The sequence below is a fragment of the Octodon degus genome, unplaced genomic scaffold (genome assembly GCF_000260255.1).
Source record: "Octodon degus isolate 3935 unplaced genomic scaffold, OctDeg1.0 scaffold00010, whole genome shotgun sequence".
NCBI classification, from domain to species: Eukaryota; Metazoa; Chordata; class Mammalia; order Rodentia; family Octodontidae; genus Octodon; species Octodon degus.
Genome location: NW_004524586.1, coordinates 6428150 through 6445488, shown reverse-complemented (window position 1 = coordinate 6445488; position 17339 = coordinate 6428150). Strand labels below are relative to the sequence as shown.

Genomic DNA, 17339 nt, shown 5'->3' with positions numbered 1-17339 from the left:
GGCTTAGGCAGCAGTATCTGTTCTTTAAACCAGTCCCTTAATGAGACCATCTTTTTTTCATTATTCACCTTGGTTTGTCAGGTCAAAGAATAAAGATACTGAAGAAGAAACTTGTGGCTTAATTTTTCCTTGTTCCACAAGGAAACCAGTTCCATTTTTACTTCTTTAAGAGCCTCGTGGTCTGTTGGATGCTTGAAGAGCCATTTGCTTCTCCACTATTTGAGAACACTTTTAAATGTTTCCAGAAACTGCTGTTTGTTGATAAATCAGGATATCAGAAAGAAGAGTATTAGTAAAACTGTAAAAGTAAGAACAAGATTTTATCCAGTGGTGCCAGCTGTCATCTCACTTAGGAACACACATCGTAGATTTCAGAGCTTTTCAGACATCTGCTCTCTTAGCTATATAAAACAGTCCTTCTGTCAGGAAAAATCCTGGCAAATGAGCTCCATTATTTCAGAAATCGCATTCCCGGGCCTGGTGCCTGTATTTCTCTCCATAGTTGTAGATATGGAGAAGTCACATAGTATTCTTGCAAAATTAACTCACGATCTAGTACTTGTATACATTTTCTTACCCTGTGGTTGCAATTCAAGCTTTCTACATTGCTAAATATGTAGCACTAGATCAATGTACCTGATCATCCTGTCTCCTAATGTGAAAGTCACCATCTAAATCCTTTCCCACGTGGATCATGACTACAAGTTGTCTCTAATCATCTGGTGCATATTCTTAGCTACCTCACCTAGACTTTTAGAATTCTCCAAGCTGATCTCATTCCTCATGACAATTATCTAAACCCTTAGCATTTCAAGATTGAACCCAGATCTTGCAGTTTATTTCAAGCTGTTTGTCAGCTTTCACTTGAACCTAGAAACCATTGTTGTCATTTGAACTCTTTACCATCTGACGATTGAAACCAGACTACAGGCTGGTCTTCCAAGCTTTTTAATGACAAGAGATTGAACCCAGACCTCATTTCTGACATCCAGAACTTTTACCATTTGAGGACTAGTTCATTCCCAAATACTGTCCAAGCTCCATTCCATTTGGGGACCAAACTTTAGGTTTTAGGAATTTTATCTAAGTTCCTTACAGTTCCTGGATTTAACCCATGCTACTCATGTTATCAAAGCATTGTATGAATTGGAGATTGACTGCACACCGCAAGGCAGACAGCCAAGCTCTTTAGCAGTTAAATATTGAACCCAGACCTCACTAAGGATTGTCTTCCAATTTTTATGCCAGCTGGATTTCTAGCTGTCATGGCTGTCTTCCAACCCCCTTACTGATGGGGGAGAAACAGAAGTCCCCAAACCATTTTTAGGAATTCTAACCCAAAGGATCAAACCTATCTGTGGGCATTATCCAGCCTCTTTACCAACTGTGGACTGGACTCAGCTGTCAAAATCTAAGTAGAAAGATTGGTTTAAAACACTCTATCTTTTTCACTTTCGAAATATCTTGAATGGTGCTATTGAACTGCTTTAAGGAATAATACTTCTCAAAATGTAGTTCTCTACTACCTGCATAAGAATCACCTGAAGCTGCTTATTAAAAAAGCAGATTTCTAGCCAGCCTGGTAGCTCAGCGGACTAAAGTGCCTGCTTGGGCAGAACGCAGCAGTCGGGGTTCAGTCCCCTGGCATGCTGTGCTGGACCCACCCCCAGGGCACACTTAGATGGTGATTGAGATTCTACATGGTGAAAGGTTCCTGTAATCCCAGTGCTTGGGAGGCTGAAAACAGGAGAATCACTACGAGTCCAATCTACGTAACGAGACCCGTAGATCCTGTCCTAAATGCAGAATAAATAAATAAATAAATAAGTAGATTTCAAGGCATATTTCAGATTTTCTGGCTCAGAACTCTTAGGACTATGACCATGAAATCTGCATTTTTAGCTAGTACTCTGATTAATTTACATGCATACTAAATTTTGATAACCACTGCCCTTGAGCAAATACATATCTGTTGGAGCACAATCCCGTATCTCTCATCCAGCTGTTCACCAGCTGGGTCTAAAATGCAGGTTCTTCTTACTATACTCTGTATCAGAACATTAGTGGGTTAGCCTGGATATATATAAACCAAATTCTTCCCAATGATTATTCACTTCTGCTAGTTATAGGATGGGCTCATCTGCCTGATTCAATAAATATGTAGGGAGGCACTAAGTTGATTTTAGTACAGCATACCAACTCTGCAAGAGAATCTTAATTTCCTAAAGAGGACCACCAATATTGTATCTTGCCTTGGGGAAAGCATACCAGCAAGCCTGAATGTATGTTCCTCAGGGTTACACTACTTAACAAATACAAAGGCTGTCACACTTTCAAAACTGGTTCTCCCTCAACTTCATTCCAGCTTGTAAGTCAGTCAAAGTGGTGTAGTAGGTGAAACCCTAAACTTCTTACCCACCCTATTTCTTGTTCTCTTGCTCTACTTTTCCTCCAATAAAAAAGTCAGAATATTTACAAATGTTCTATCCTATAAGGAAATGTGGAGGGGTAGAGAATGAAAAACAAACATCTAGATGCTGACATCTGGAGCAGACCAAATTAAGACACAAGAACTCATTATTGTAGCGATTACTTACTAAGTCTGGGAAACTAAACATGGGTTGGGACTTTTTAGACATGCTTTAATATAAAAATAACTTGGGAAAAATCTGCATGAACCATTGTGAGTCAAATTGAATTTCATGTCCACTATTGAAAATGCATAGCCCTGCTTACTCATTGATTTTGAGGAGAGAATAATGCTCTCTGGGGCCAGAATGTGTGCCTTTACTTTTGACCAAAGGATGTTAAAGAATACAGTATTTTAATCATATGTAATTTCCCCATATGTAATTTAATTATATTTTTGAACCTATTCAACAATCAAACTAAAATCCTCATAATGTTAGGAGTTTTGTTAATAAGGCTGATTTATGTATACATGAGCACTTTTCCTAAAGGATTAGACTTAGGAGATGTCAAACATGATTTTTGTAAATTCCTTGCCCTCTGGTGATGTAGTGGGCTGATATAGTCCTTAGCAGCATCAATGCCAAACAATCTTAAAGCAGATTTTAGCTTTTAACTTTTACCACATGACAAACTATATAATCCCTCTAACGTTTGTGTCTTTCATCCTTTAACTAGCATTTTTAATAAATACCATTGCTGTTCCTCTTTGTAACCTAATTTAAACTGTACTTCTCTAACCATCTTCCTGGTCTTTTCTGTTGAAGGCTGTTATAGTTTTCTTTTGCTGTATAACAAACCACTTTCCCAGACCTAATGGTTTCAATTGATAATTATTTAGTTTATAAGTTGTTGATTTTTATGCAGAGATTGGCATGCAAGCCCTATCTTTACTCCTTCTGGCATCAGTCACCTGGCCAGTTTGACCTGGAAGCTTGTGGGTCCACTTCCTATAGGTCTAACTCACATGGCTGGTAACTTTGTGCAAGCGCAATGCCTGCTGGGGATAAAGGGTAAGAGTTTCAATTCCTCTCCACATAGCTTTCTCTTTGGGCTATGTGTCTTCATGATACCTGAATGCTAAAAGAAAGTATTACAAATAATAAGAAGTAGAAACAGAAAAACAGTAGGTTTCTCAAGAAGTCTTAGCAACCGGCACATTGTCATTCTTGTCATTGTCATTCTGTTCTTCTAGTAATCATAGAATCAAGATTGAAGGACATATACTGTATCTTTCAGTGGAAGTCTGTCAAAGAATTTGGGGCCATGTTTCAAAACTTCCATAAAGCTATTTTACAAACTTCATTTTGAGTCTAGTCTCTACCCTCATGTTAGTGTTGCTATTTTACGTTAACATTGTATACAATGTAGTAACATGAATCTATAAAATTAAAACTAGAGTTAGATTGTTTTGTTGTCCCTATATATGTCAGGCTCCTGAAATTTTCCTTTTCTCTAACATGTTCAACAAATAGTTATTGTACTGTTATGTCCTTGTCATTATTCTCAGCACTAGGAATACAATGGTGAACAAGATAAGTCAGAATTTTGCATTTTTGGAGTATAAATTTTAGTATGGAAGTAAATACACAAAAAACAGTGAAGATAAAGACTTTGTACAGAATTAAGTTTCAAAATGTGCTAATTTCTAGAGATAAACATTTTCTGCCACAACTACCAGCTGAATTTAATTAAGAACAATTTAAATAATGAGTCTGGAAGGAGGGTGATTTCACTTGTTAATTTAGTGGTCAGACATATATCATCAAAAACCCAGATGTTGGGGCCAGAGAGATGGCTCAGTAGAATACATGCTTCCCTAGCGAGTGCAAGGGTCTTTCAAGAAAAGAAAAGAAAAGAAAAGAAAAGAAAAGAAAAGAAAAGAAGAACTCAGGTGTTAGGGCCAGGAAGATAGCTCAGGGGCATAAGTGTCTGCCTGGCAAGCACAAGGTCCCGAATTCAATCCCTGGTACCTCAAAAAAAGAACCCAGGTGCTTTCCATCTTTTCTTTCTCAAGATCATACAGTGGTACAAGATGGCATAAGAGAAGACTATGTCTGTGCACATCTTTCTTTTCCTTTTGAATAAGTGAAAGACATTTCTCAGAAGTATATTTCCTTCTTGTTTTATTGGATAGTATCATGTCCCATATCCATGGTATCCTAGCAATAGTGATGAGACATAGAAGACATAAACCAATTAGGATTCCATCCCTGGAGAAAAGCCTGTCTCACTACACATCACAATTCAGAGGAGGGTTAATAAAACAGATTCTGTTAACGAAGAAGGAAGAACTCATTTCAAATTCAGTGACTTAAGTTTTCAATTGGGGGAGTTAAAGGCCTGTCTTGAATAGATTTCATTTGAACTGAAGACTAAATGACAAGAAGAAGTCAACCTCAGTGAAGGAAAAGCAAACACTTAAGGTTCTAAACAGTTGGCATCTTACACAGTTCTCTAGTGTTTCAATAATTACCTGTGTGTCTACACCAGTCTTTGCCAATGGCATTTCCCTTGTCTATGTGCTCCTCTCTTCATTCATTCTTCATAGGAATGCTTATTTTCTCTTCAGCTCAAGCATTACTTCTTTGAGAAAACTTGCTTCTTCCCATGTCACAAACATCCAAGAACTAGATCAAACTTCCTTGGATTGATAAACTCTAAAGAACCATAAGCCTTTTGTTTGTTGTAATTTTTTCTTGTATAATTACTTACATCATGTGCAGTAGTCACTCCATTGTGTTAGCTATAAGAACAGAGATATCATACCCATTTTTTTCAATAATATACTTGAATGGCTAACACAGTACCTGATACATAGTAAGTGCTGAATAAATATTCAGTGAATAAAAGGGAGAAAGAGGAAGAAGGAATATTTACCCTTAAATATGCAGCTCTTAAGGGCTGGAGAGAGCGATCAGCAGCTTAGGCGCCTGCCTGGTACCTCCTCCCTCCAAAATAAATAACTATATGTGTATATATATATACATGATAGAGAAATAAATAGTTGGAAAGAGGTCTGAAAAATGCTATGCTAGAAGAAAGCACTATTAAAAGGATTTTAAAAGCAGTAACAGAAACAAAACAAAACCTGACTCCCTGAAGGGATTTCCTGAATTCTTAGTAGACTATTACTATATTACATTAAGTAATTTCAATGCTGTAGGCACCACTTAATTATGACCTGAGATGGCCCAAAGTAGTTTTATAGTAATGAGATAGTTTTAATTTGAGAAGCAAAATGTCACTAAAACCTTCTCAGCTTATGGAACTATAACATATTAGAAATTATGTTGATTTCTGAATCATATGAAGATTAACTCCACCTTAAAGATAAGATGAAAAGGAACTTTTTAAAACCTAGATAATTCTCTGTGATGGTGAGAGACACTAACACACACGAAATCTTCTGAAAATGTGGAGAATAAAAATGAAGATAAAATGTTCTGTGTTTTTTAGTAACATTTTAATGAATTAAAACAGATGCAGACTCAGTACCTCATGCCATGAGGGCCCCACCCCCAGGTGCGCTGAGCCGGTGACCCAGTCCTGGCCTGGTGGTGCATTCCTGTAATCCCAGTGCTGGGGAGACTGAAAACAGGAGGATCAGTAGGAGTCTGAGCTGTATAGTGAGACCCTATACCAAATCAATCAATCAATCAATCAATCAATCAGTCAGTCAATCAAACAGATACAGAAAAGTCAACACATTTGTAAAGCAACTCCTAAGATCAGTAAATAAGTAATTACTAGCATAAAACTCCCTCATAACCATTCTCACTAACTAACCATAATCTTCTGTTTTAAGATAAGCACTGTGCTGGCATTGAAAATCATGAATTAATCTTGTGTGGTTTTGAACTTTATATGAATAAAACATAAAATATGTACTCTCTCTTTTGTTGAGCTCTTCTCATGTCATTATTTTTGTGAGACCCATGCACACTGTACTACCTTCCTCAAGTTCATTGTAATCAAATCTTATATTCTGTTATTTGAATGTATCAAGTGTTTATTATATTATTGATAACCATTTGGGTTAGTGCCAGTTTTGAACTATTAATAAAATATTCCCATACAATAACATCTTCAAAAGACATTTTCTGTTTTAAGTAAGTATATGTTTCCATTTTTGTTGGCCACATGCCTATGAATGAAGTTCTTAGGTTATAGAATGAGTACAATGGTTCCCCTTTATCTATGGTTTCACTTAACCTGTGATTGATTATGATAAAAACATATGTGGCAATTAATCTTCCTGGGCAACTTGACTGGGTAAAGATTGTTGAAGAGTAGATTGGATTATAAGGCCAGCAACCTAATAAGCCCATTAATGGAATCATAGCTGGGTGGGTTAGGAGATAGAACTGAGTTGGAGGAAGAAGGACATGGGGATGTGACCTTGTAGAATATAAGTTATCCCTGGCCCCCTCCTCTCTAGTTCTCCCAACACTCTCTGCTTTCTGCCACCCTGATGTGAGAAACCTTCCAATTTGTGCCACTCCGCCATGGTGTTTCTATCTTTGGAGCCAGTCATCTGTGGCCTGAAGCTCCAGAAACCATATGGCAAACACAGACCTCTCTTCCTTTGGGCTGTGTCAGGTACTTTATCCTAGCAGGAGAAAACTGACCCATACAATATGAAATAGAAATTTCCAGAAATAATTATTTTTAAATTGAACTTTTCTAAGTATTGTGTTGAAATCCCTCGCTGACCCTCTACATCCAGCCCTTGGCAGGAATCATCCCATTGTCCATCATCTCTGTGCTGCATCAGCATCACTCAGTTATTACATTAGCTACGTTAGTATTGCAGTTCTTATATTCAAGTGACTTTAAGTCACTTGAATGCAACTCCTCACTTTTTCTATATTTTGACTAACCTTTGATATTCAAAATGTTTGTCATTGTGGCCACTCTAGTGGGAACATAGCAATGTCTTATGGCATCTTCTTTATGAAATGCCTACTCAAATCTACCCATTTTCTATTACTTGCCTTTTTCTGATTGATAAGGTGTTGGTTCATTATATAGTCTGGATTCAATCCCTCTCATAGTTGCTTGTATTACAAATATTTTTACTCATTCTTTGAATTGTCTATTTACTGGTTCAGTGTTACCTTTTGATAAAAAGAAATTTATAATATCATTATAGGTCAATTCATCAATCTGTTCCCTCTTGGGTTCTATTTTAGTATCTCATTTAAGAAATTATCACCTACAATACACATAGAATTGATTTTTGTAGATGAGATGGGAATGAAGGATGGATTAAGGTATTTTTAAATCTGCATATCCAGTTGATCAAGCATCATTTTTTGACAAGATCAGTCATTTTTTACCAGCAGTGTGGTCTTCATCGTGAAGCAAGTATCCGGATATTTGTAGGTATATTGCTGGTCTCTTCTAAATCATTGGCTCTTTGAGTATTCTTGTACCAATATCACATGCTTTTAATTATTTTGATGTATAAATCTTTATATTCAGTAGAATAAAATCTTTAACTTTGTTTCTCTTCTTGATATTTGCCTTGGCAACCCTTGGCTTTTCATATGAACATATAAATATTAGCATTAGCTAAAAATTTCTACATTGCTAAGCTTCTCATGCTTTGATTTGAGAAATCAAGTACATTCAGAGTATTAATCACTTAAGAGGAATCTCTATTGAATTTTACAGCTCATGAAATAATTTTTCCATTCATTTTTTATCAGCAGTGTTTCAGTTAAACACTGCTGATAAAAAATGTTTCAGTGTTTCAGTTTCAATTTTAAACAACGCTTCATAGTTTTTTTGTATATATCTTATATCTGTATTTAAGTATTTTCAAAGATATTTTATGTGTATTTTGCAGTTGGAATGTCTCAAGTTTTCATAATTTGATTTGCAATTGTTTGTTGATAGAGTACAGAAATACTACGATTTTTAAATATGTACTGAGTAACACTGCTTGATGCATTTAGTCTAAAAGTTTATCTTCCAGCTAAGTGCAGTGGGACATACGTACAATTCCTGTGCATTTTGGGAGGCTGAGGCAGGATTGAAAGTTCAATACCAGTCTAGACAAGTATTTGACTTAGCAAGATCAAAAGAGTTGAGTATATATCTGCAGGTAAAAGCCCTAAGTTCAGCTCTCAGTTTCACCAAAATGAAAAAGAAAAAAAAAGACCAGAGTTTTTGGACTTTTTAATTGTAAACAGTATCACCTAATAATAATAATATTTTTATTATTCTTTTTCATTTCTGACTTTAGCTTTAATTCTTAATTATTAGATGATAAATACCTTCAGTACAGTATGGACAGAAAAGTGGAATCTAAAGGTACTTTTGTTTTATTATCAACTTTTGGAACAACTATCTACTTTTTCAAATAATAAGTGTGAAGTAGGCATTTATTTACTGCAGATATTGAGAGATGCTCTATCATGTTGAGGCTATTTCCTAAACTTAGTTTGTTCAAAATCTCTTTTAAATGAGCACTGAATTTTATCTAATGCTTTCACTGTATTTTTAAGATGATCATGTAATTTTTAATGTAGTGAATTACAATAATTTCTGAATGTTAAAAAACTGGAATTGATTCTTTTTAGTTTTGATACATTATTGGTTTTGAATTTTGCTAATTTTTGCTTACTAAAATTTTATTTAGGATTTTTACATCTATTTTCATGAAAATGGATACCCTGTAGTTTTTATTCATAGTAATAGTTTTACAATTTTCTCTTAAGATTGTTCTGATCTAGTAAAATGGATTAGGAATAGTTCTTTTTGTATTTTCATTTTCTGAATGAGTTTATGTAAAACTGGTATCTTCTCTTTCTTAACTTAATGGAAAATTTATCAGTTAAGCCATTTATAAAATTCTTTGTGAGAATGTTTTCAATCAGAGATTAAACAATATGAACCAATAAAGTAGAAATTATTTCTTTTTGCTATATAATTATAACATGTTCAATTTTTCAATATAGGTTTATAGATTAATAAAGCAAATTCAAAAATTTAATAGGTGTTATAGTACTCAGTCCAATTTCTTTTGCATCAATTTTGATAAATCAATTTTTATAGGAATTCATCCATTTCATCCGTAGTTTCAAATCCAGTGGTTTATTGTAATCTAATTTTGTCCTCATTATATTGAGTCATACAGAATCCATAGTGATGTGCCCATTTTAATTCCTGATACTGTTGTGTTCTCTTTTTTGTTCAATTTTGTAATGAGTTTTGGTTTTATTCAGCTTATGGTCTTGGTCTTTTTTTGACATTCTAAGTCTACTTCCAAAATTGTTACTGATCTATTTGTATTCACATATACAACTTACCATTTCTTTTATAACTCTCTTATGTCTTTTATGCTCCTTTTCTCTCTTTTCTTCAATTTTAAAATTCATAATATTTTATTATTTTACCACTGTCAGCTGTTCTTAAGCATTATTTTAAAAATTTTAGTGACTATCTCTGAAATTGTGGCATGTATTCTTGGCTTCATATTAGAGTATTATTAACTAGCAATTTATAATTTAGTAACTTATAATTTACTAGACAGTGTGAGGACCCCAAAGCACATTGATCTACTTCCCTTCTTTGACACTATAGTCATTTGCTTTACTACCTTGTTTACCTTGGAATTGTACTTCATAAAAGAGTGACCATAAACTGGAACGTGAAGTAAGTCAGTCATTAAACATCACAAGGTTTCTCTATTGTGACAGACCCACAATATAAATAATTTACAGGTCAAAATAAAGATATACTAAGAAACAGCGAAGGAGACTTTGTAGAGATAGGAAGCAGATCTGAGGAAATCAAGAGAGAGCCAGGGTAGCAGGGGGAGTAAAAAGGATCAGATGTGATTTGCACAGGTACCTATTCTCCAAGCTAAATTTAATGACTAGGTATCACAAACATGTACTAATAAAAACATTTACACTTATATTGGAAAAAGATACTTGGAAGACCCCTAAATATTTTATGAATTTACAAACATCTAAATAAAACATAAAACAAGCCAGAAAGGAAATGTTTAAATATTTTAAATTAAATAGTTATAAAAATACACTATCCTACAATTTATGTGATATGCTGAAAGCAGTCATTTGGCAAAATTTTATAACATTAAATACTTATTTAAGCATCAAAAATTTAAGCTGGAAATATAAGAACCTATATGAGAATAAGAATATAGAAAACTGATGAAGCAACAGATGATTCTTTGAAAAAGACAATAAGGTTGTTAAACTGAATGAGGAAAATACAAATTATGTTCTTCAACATCGAAGGGCTTAGATAAAGTGAACGAATTTCTTGAAACACATAAATTTGCAAAGTTCACACTAGAAGAAATGTATTACCTGAATATTACTCTACTTATTAAAGAAAGAAAAGGTATAAATTGTTATACAAATTTTTAAGAATATAGATTTCCCACTTGTAAGTTGTCTTTTCACTCCATTAGTTGTTTTCTTTGCTATGGAAGAGCTTTACAATTTCATAGAATTCCATTTGCCAATTCTTGGCATTAATTTGTGCAATTAAGATTCTGTTCGGCAAGTCATTGCTTGTGCCTATGTCTTGAAGGGTCTTAGCAATTTTATCTTCTAGAGAGTCAGTGTTTTTATATTTATATTTAGGTCTTTGATCCAATTTGATTTAATTTTAGTATAAGATGAGAAATATGGGTGTAAATTCATCTTTCTGCAAGTAAATAACCGGTATTCTCAGCACTACCTGAGAAAGAGGCTATCTTTCCTTCAGCATGTGCTCTTGGCCTCTTGGTCCAAAATCAGAAGGCTGAAGGTGAGTGAGGTCATTTTTGCTATCTCAATTCTGTTCCACTGGTCCACATACTTTTTATCTGAGTACCCTGTTATTGTTATTATACCTTTGTAATATAATTTTATAATTATGACTGTAACATAAATGGATAACATATCCCACTTTGTTATTTGGGATTGATATTATTATGTAATCTCTTTTGGATCCCTATAAATCTCAGAAGTGCTTCCTAGCTCTGTGAAGAGTGCTGTATGTTTTGAGTGGAATTGTACAGTATCATGTGTTTTAATGTTGGTAATGTGGCCATTTTGATAATATCATTCTGCCTTGGAAAAGGGAATGAACTTACTCAAAAGGAAAGTGCTACTGAGTTGAGGAGGACAGGAGAAGGAGTGGGGGGAAAGAGATTTATCTATACATAAGCACGATGGTTTGGGCAACTGTACTGTGCATTTCTGCTGGCCAATGGAAAGAAGCAGTTAATGCTTTAATTTGTTTCATCTCCTTTTCTCAATTGTTTGTACTTTTTGTCTTCTTAATTTCTTATACATTTCTTTCTTTTTTTGGTTTTTCTTCCAATTTTACATGCATATATCTGGTGATTTGGATAACTGGTTGGAAGACAACACTATATTTTACAACAAATACTGTGAAATTCATACTACTTTGTTGAGTGAAATTCTTTATCACTTGTATTTTTTTGTTTTAATTATAATTTGTGCTCTCTTTAAAAAAGAAAAAGAAAATATTGATCCTGCCTATCCAGGAAAAGAGATTATCTTTCCTTTTTTTTTTTTTTTGTCTTTTTGTTTTTCATACAAGGTCTCTCTATGCAGCTCAGGCTGAACTTCAGCTCACTTTGTAGCCTAGGCTGGCCCCAAACTCACATTGATGCTCAGGCTTCAGCCTTCTGAGTGCTAGGATTACAGGTGTGCACCATCATGCCTGGCTTTATCGTTCAGTTTCCTAATGTCCTCCTTAATCTCTTTTCTTATAATGGTATGGTTTTCATTATAGAGGTCTTGAAGTTCCTTGATTAGGTCAATTCCTAGGTGTTTAACTTTCTTTTTAAGCTACTCTGAATTTTAATTTGTTTCCCACCTGGTTCATTGTTGGTATACAAAAATATTATTGATTTTTGTTTGTTGATTTTTGTATGTTGCACCTTGTTGAGCCCATTTGTTAATTCTGATCTTGTTTATTAACTAAGTTTTTTGAGGTCTTTTCTGAAAGCATCATGTCATTTACAAATGATAGTTTTGTATCTCTCTTTCCTACTTGAATTCATTTTATACCTTTCTGTTGTCTGACTTTGCTGGATAAAATTTTCAGTACTATATTGAACAAGAGTGGTGAGAGCAGACACCTTTGTTACTGATTTTTAGAGGAAATTTCAGGTTTTCCCCATTTTAACATATGACCAGTGGGTCTGTCATAAAAGTTTTTTTTATCAAGTTGATGTAAGTTTCTTATATATTTATCTTCATCGAAGTGTCTATTATGAATGGATGTTGGATTTTTGTAAAAGGCTTTGTCTACATCTGTTGAGATGAGCATGTGAATTTTGGCTCACTTCTGTTTGTATGATCTATTACATTTGCTGATTTACATATGTTGAATCATCCTGAGATTGCTGGAATGAAGATAACTTGATTATAAAGGATTGTCTTTTTAATTTGATGCATTTTGTTTACAGGTATCTTGATGAAAATTTTTGTATCTATGCTCAATAAGAAGACTGGCCTGTAGTTTCAAGTTGTCTTTGTCTGGTTTTGGCAATAGGGTAATGCTAGCTTGCAAGAATTCATTTGTCAGTACTTATTCCCTTTAATTTTCATTGAAGTGTTTAAGAAGTGTTGGCCTTAGATTTGCCCTGGTATTCTGCTAAAAACTTGTGGTGAATCCATGGGTTTAATGCCTGTTCTCATCTCAAGATGAGATTTTCTTAGTTGGTAAAATTTTTATTACTGCCCGTATTTCATTGTCTCTTCTTGATTCAGAATATATGTATCATCTTGGTTCAGTTTTGATGATTCATATTGTCTTAGTTACCCTTCTCTTGTTGCTGGGACAAATACTTGACACCCAAAATGAAGGAAGAAAAGGTTTATTTAGCTCACAGTTACTGGAGGTTTCAGTCTATACTCAGCTGGCTCCAAGGCACAGTGGCACATGATGTCCCAAGATATTGGAATACATGGGTTTTTTAAATAGTTTTTATAATCTTCTCAGTTTTGGAAATGTCCATTTTGCTTTTTCTAACTTTATTAACATGGAAATTTTCATTCTTTTTGTAAAGGTTTATCAATCTTGATTATGCTTTCAAAAAACCATTTTTTGCTTCATGCATTCTTTTTTCTGTCAACTCCATTAATTTTCACTCTAATCTTCATAATATCTTTCCTTATAGTACTTTTGGATTGTCATTGCTCCTTTCCTCTAGGACCTTGAGAAGCACCATTAGGTTAGTTCTTATGGGCTTGCTCTGTCCTTTTACTATTTCCATTCACAGCAGTATACTTCCTTCTTACAATTCCTTTCATTGTGACTCAGATTTTTTGGATTTTTAAATTTTTTTTTATTTTTGGGAAGGCTCTACAGGATGTTCAGGGTCTCACTAATAGATCTGACTCATAGTGAGCCGCCTGTTTACAACCTCTCAAGAGCTCAGATTACAGGTGCATACCACCATGCCCAGTTTCAATTGCCATCTCAGTGTGCCTCAGGGGCCAGGGTAGATTTTTTTTTTTTTTTTTGTGGATGTTATACAGTGATACCTCAATTGTCCAACTCAATTTGTTTAAAATTGTATTTGAAAAATAAAAAGTTAGAGAACTGAACATGTTTATCCCATAAGAAATAATGTAAAACCAAATAGTTGTTTCTAAGGCCCAGAAATTATACTTATAAATTCACTTCTCCAGGATTTGACACATTTTGCAATGATTTCTTTCTCTAGCTGTATCATAGTTCTCACACTTGTCATCTTTGCTTTTCTGTTGGTATCACTAACTATCTTTGGAGCTATGGTTATGATATTTTACGCAAATAAACCTCAAGAAAAAACACAATAGAACACAAAGCACGCTGTATTTTCTGGGTGAGAGGAGTGTTTAGACTGAAGCATTGCACATTTGTATCCATAGTGAGACCACATGTGTTACTTGCTCTTGGCCTGTTCCAGCTTTTTCAAGTCAAATTTCTGATTGGACTATTTAGCAAATTTCTTTTCAAACTTTACTGTTTGAGTAATGGAAATTTTTAGCTTGGAGCTGTTTCATAAGCAAGGTATCACTATACTTCCATTGTCCTTTCATTGTGGGAAATTTTCATTTCTTCTCTGATTCTTTCTATGACTCATTGATTATACAGAGCCCTTCTGGTTCTTGTCTTGGTCTGGGAAATTTATATTTGTAATACCATGATAAATTATTGGAATCCAATCAAGTTAATTCCAATATACCACTTCCAGTGGAACCCATGGTGAGAATAAAGATCCTAAGGCATATTTATACTATAGAGAGGCAAGGGGTCATAAGTCCAGCCATTGTGATGTATCCAGAACAGAGGTCTTGACCCAGGGATGCATCCAGGATATATTCAGTCATGAAGGAGGAGTGGCTTGAAGATGAATGACTGAAAAGCAGAAAGTAGGTGAGTACTGTGAGCTGGGCTAGGTAGGAGGGCTGCATTTACCTCTGTCATATGCAGAGAGAAGGATATGCAGAAAAATAATCTGCATTATACTATTGAGATAGTATCTAATGTTTTAGGGTTCAGTGCTTCAGCTCTGATGTGTAATCTTTCAAGCCCTAGGAAGTCATAGCTTCTTATCTTGAGGCTTGATCCCAGCCACCAGTGTGGAGCACTGGCTCTTCATCTTGTCTTGACCTAGCTCATATTAAAGAGCAGCAGGTGTAGGTTATCAAGGAAACACACATGTCATCTTCAAAGACTACCAACAGGACCTCGGCTAGACCATTACATATTGCTTAAAGCAATGAAAAGATAAGAAAAGTCCTAGCTATCTCTTTACATATCAATACAAGGAGATAGGGTCAGGCTCAGCCAAAATGGAGACAATTGCTCTTCTTTCCAAGGAGCTGCTCAGGTGGTATTCTACAATTGATTATTGAAAAATGTATTATTTGATATATACTTGTGATTTCTGTTGCTGTTGATTCTAGTTGCATTCTGCAATAATCTGATAGTATAATGACAATATGTGAGAATTTCAATTTTTGTATTTGTTGAAATATGCTTTTTTGACTTTAAGGTAGTCTTTTTTGAGAAAAAAAGCACCTCTCTGTCCTGCTTAGAAAAAAATATATATTCTGTTATTTGGATGTAAAACTGTGTAGATATCAGATAATTCCATTTGTTCAATATTGTAGTCTTGTTATCACCTGGCTGGGAAGGCCAAAATCCTTTCAGATAGTTGACATATTCCAGGTTCTTCTTGCCTTGAACAAAGAATTGGACAAGCCAAGCCAAAAATGGTATCAAATGTTTATTTGAAAAGTGAGAGGTTGGGGCCGGGGAGATAGCTCAGCAGAATAAGTTCCTGCCTGGCAAGTACAGGGTCCTGAGTTCAAGCCCCAGTACCAGAAAAAAAAAAAAAAAAAAAAGAATTTTGAAAAGTGAGAGGTGAGAGGAAAGGGGAAGAACTATCTCTGTAGAGCAGACATCCACCTAGAAAACAGAGGAAAGGAAAAAAAGCAAAAATAAAACTGCTCTCTATGTAGGAGACACAAAGTAGGCCATGGTGAGGAGACACAGTAGCAAGCTCCTCTTGGTGTCTTCTTTTTTTATATATATATATGCCATGCCATTCACATCTTGTGGGTGCCCAAGAGAAGTTCCACATATGGGATCTTGGGAATTATTTTATGCTGTCCTAGGATTTTGTTATTGACAGGTCCTACTTATTTTTCTCAGAAAACTTTACCACCCTTACCTCCTGTATCAGTTTAACTGATATTTTTTATCTGCTTTACCTGTCTATTTGTGAGAATGGATATTGAAGTCCATTACTGTGGTTTTATTAGTGCCTATCTTGCATTTTATAGCCAGTTTTCATTTTAGGAAGTATGTAATATACATATAGATTATGTGTATGTAAATGTATGTTTATTTACAGTTGTCATTTCTTTCTGTTGAACTGTTCCCTTCACCAATATGTAGCAGCAAACTTTTTCCTTTCTGTTCAGTTTTGGCTTAAATCCAGCTGTGTCTGAAAGTAAGATAGGTATTTCTGCTTGCTTTGGGCTCCTGTTGCATTTTTCATTGTTTCACTTGTAATCAGTGTGTGTGTGTGTGTGTGTGTGTGTGTGTGTGTGTGTGTGTGTTATATATGAATCTTAAAGGGAATGTATAATTAATTTTTTCATCCAATCTGCCAGTCTGTTTCTTTTGATTAGAGAATTAAGATTATTAACATTTAGGGTAATTGTAAAGTATTTACTGAATCTTGTAATTGTATTGCTTTTCCACTATCTATATGTTTTATTTTTTCCTTTTTAACTTTTATCCCAATTAAACGTGTGCTTCCTGCTGGGCTCTTTGTTGGGGGCACCCATATCTCTGTCTAAGATGCCCTGAAGTATAGTATATTTTGCATGGTTGTTTTAAGGGTCATGAATTTCTTTAGGACTTCTTTGTCATGGAAAGTCTTGATTTCTCCATCAATCCAAAGAGTAAATTTGCAGGACATAGAAGGCTGGGTTGACAATTATTTCCTTTTAAACTTGAAAAATTGTGCTCTAAGCTCTTGTGATAAATAATTTGCATTTATTCTGATAGGTTTACCTTTATAGATTATTTGCTGTTTTCCCATGTACGTTTTAGGGTCTTTTTTTTGTTGTTTTTTTGTTTTTTTGTTTTTTTTTTGCTTTGTTGAATTTCTAAAATTTTGATTTTAATGAGCAGTGGAAAGGCTCTTTTTGGTCATGGCTATTTGTGGTCATATGCCACTTGCCCTTGAATATCGAATTATTACCATAGATTTTGAAACTTGTTATATTTTCCAAGGGAATAATTTATACCTTGTAAACTGTCTTCTAATTTTTTCTTTATTCCTATAATTTTTAATTTGGGTG

At 34.5% G+C, this 17339-nt stretch overlaps 1 protein-coding gene and 1 long non-coding RNA gene across 2 annotated transcripts in view; both read left to right on the top strand.

Annotated features, from left to right (window-relative positions):
* LOC111815025 overlaps positions 1 to 11699 on the top strand; it is a 17794-nt gene extending 6095 nt beyond the window's left edge. The window contains exons 2-3 of the long non-coding RNA XR_002819842.1: positions 4923 to 4929; positions 11621 to 11699. This is a non-coding gene — a long non-coding RNA (uncharacterized LOC111815025). The remainder of the gene's footprint in view (positions 1 to 4922; positions 4930 to 11620) is intronic.
* Hpse2 (heparanase 2 (inactive)) overlaps positions 1 to 17339 on the top strand; it is a 905948-nt gene that overhangs the window by 466545 nt on the left and 422064 nt on the right. The window lies entirely within an intron of this gene.